Genomic DNA, 2,812 nt, shown 5'->3' with positions numbered 1-2,812 from the left:
CTCTTATCTATATCTATCCTTTTGTCCACGTTTTCGCCAAATTCCCCAAAGAGAAGGAATCTCTCCTGAAACTCTCCTGTTTCGCTTTCGAACGAATTCCTTTTCCACGCGTTGATGGATACTGTGTCGCTCGTGTCGAATGAACGTAAATTTTGAATATTCTTTATAGGTAAGCAACTAACTCTGCCATCCCCACTCCTCGCCCTCGTATCGCTACGAAAGGAAAGAGGGGGGGAGAGGAGAGGAGATTCGATATCCCTTCCCCCCTCTCCGCCTCTGATCCTCTTTACGGGGCTGGAACCTGGCAAGGGCTTTTGTCCCCGAGACACGCGCGGAAAACTTTGCGGAAAGAGCTCGGTTTCTTGCCGCGCGCGCGCGCCTACTACGTTTCCTAGACAATGCGGCCAACTTCTGTAATTAAAGTTATGCTCTCTCCAAGCAAAGTTGCGGCAAACTTCGCTTCGTAGCCGTCCCCTCCCCCCTCTCTGCTCCCCCACCTTTCTCGCTCCTCTTTCAAAGTCCGAGGACCGCTTGTCACTTATAAACTGTCAAGTTCGTTTGAAATCTTATCTCGGGGAGGTGGGCGGAAGCGCGCAGTTTTGAGGGGGAGGGGGGAGGGGAATTTCGCGCTCTCCGTTGGGCCTTATCTATGGGGAAAAACGGTGAACGGAGGTTATTTCGCTCGGCTCGAGGATGGATTTTGACGAATAATAAGGAAAGAAATCGTGAATCGGATAGAATAATTTTTCGATTTTTAATCGCGGAGAAGACAGGAGTTGGAAGGAAAGGAGATTTAAACTAAAATTTTCAATGGATGAAAAATAATTTTGTGAATCGTTTTATATTTAGTGAATTAATATTTGGAATTGGAGTTATGTATATCAGCTATATATCGAAGGTAGCTTTTGAGAATTTTGTTGTTAAAATTTGCTTTAGTTGAATTTAATATTGTGCTCGAAGGTTGAATCTATCGACAGTGTATGATATTTTTGTTCCCGAGTTTTATAATCAAATCTATCAGTTGCTCTCAGTGCTAGTTTATTTATTTTCGAATCTAATGGCGTCTTTACATCGAAAATAGTTTTTGAGAATTTCATTCTTAACTTTATCGGCGCTTTAACGTTGAAAATTATTTTATCCAATGTCAAAACTTGCTTTACCTAAATTTAACGTCAAAAATTGCTCTCGACTATTTTATTTTCGAATTTAAATTTAACTAAATTTATCGCTCTCGATAAATATCGATAGTTTTATTTTTGAACCTATCGGCTCTAACTTCAAACTTCTTGCTTTAAATTTAAAATTGCTCTCGAAAATTTTACAATGAAATCTATGTAGATAAAAGTTAACTCTAACGTTACATTCGAATTTTACAATGAAATTTATCAATAATCCAATATTGAGATTTGCTCTCGAATCTTAAAAGAATCTTAACTCGAAAGTTGTCTTCGAGAATTTTATAGTCGAATCTATCGATTAATTTCGAATTTAATTTCGAAATTTGCTCTCGAAAATTTTTTATTCTAATTTAGTTGACAGTCTAACTATTATTTTCGAGTTTTACGATCAAATCTATCGATAGTCCAATTTATTGAGAGTTGCTCTAGACTCTCGAATTTAAACATGGAAAGTTGTTTTCATCGAAAGCTTTATAATCAAATTTAAATTTCGATGGATTAATATTGAGAATTGTTCTCGATAATTAATTTTATTTTCGAATCTGTCGACGCTCTAATGTCAAAACTTTACCCAAATTTAACGTGGAAAGTTGCTCTCGAAAGTTTTGTAATCTTATAAGTCCAACATTAAGGTTATTGTCCTCGAGTTTTACGATCAAATCTATCGGTAGTCCAATTTATATTGAGAATTGTTCTCGACAGTTTTACTCTCGAATCTAAACTTAACGAAAGCTGCATTCGAGCATTTTACGATCTATCGATGGATTAATATTGCTCTCAATATCAAAAACTTGCTTTAAACTTAGATTTAAAAGTCGAAAGTTTTATAACGAAATCTATCGATGCTACTCCAATATCGACAATTTTAAACCCAACAAAAGTTGGTCTAACGAAATTATTACGATCCATCGATGAATTCACAACTGTTCTTTACAATTTTATCCAATCTCGAATCTTTAAAACGTTTAAAAAAATTGCTTTCGAGAGAGTTATTTTACAATCGAATCCAAACATTTCTCTCTTTTGCCCTAAAATACATCAACGCTCAGAATCGAAGCTTATCTTACCAAACTCAACATCGAAAGATTCATTTTCCTAGATTTAATCAAAAATTGATGCCCACGAAAATTTTATTCTCGAATTTTTATTCTTGAGAGTTGCAAAGATTCGAGACTCGTATGTAAACGCAAGATCGAGGAAGAAAAATTTGGCGCGCGCGATTCGAAAAAAATAGGAAGCCATCGAGAAGAAATTCAAGAAAGAAAGAAAGAAAGAAAGAAAAAAAAAGAACGAGCGAGGAAGCAGAATGTAGAGATTCGAGATTTGAATCCGGGTATATTCGCGAGATAGCGACACGAGGAGTGATAAGGCACGCTTCCCGAGTCCCGCGGGAAGAACGCCTTTTCCTTCTGTCTGCTTCTGAATATGATTTCTTCTCTGTATCCGGAATACAGAGGCAATAGTCGTCTTACTCCTCCTCCTTCTTTCTCTAATAGATTCTTACCCCAACGATTCGCTCGTAATCACCAGCTTACAACGGTTCCTCCCTCTTGGCTTATCGCCATTTCCACGATTCTCCACGTTGCTCTGGAAAGAAACTACTATGTACAAAAGATAGTACAGTAATTAATACT

This window comes from Apis dorsata, unplaced genomic scaffold (genome assembly GCF_000469605.1).
Source record: "Apis dorsata unplaced genomic scaffold, Apis dorsata 1.3 scaffold_293, whole genome shotgun sequence".
Taxonomy (NCBI): domain Eukaryota; kingdom Metazoa; phylum Arthropoda; class Insecta; order Hymenoptera; family Apidae; genus Apis; species Apis dorsata.
Note: the sequence above shows the minus strand (reverse complement) of the source record.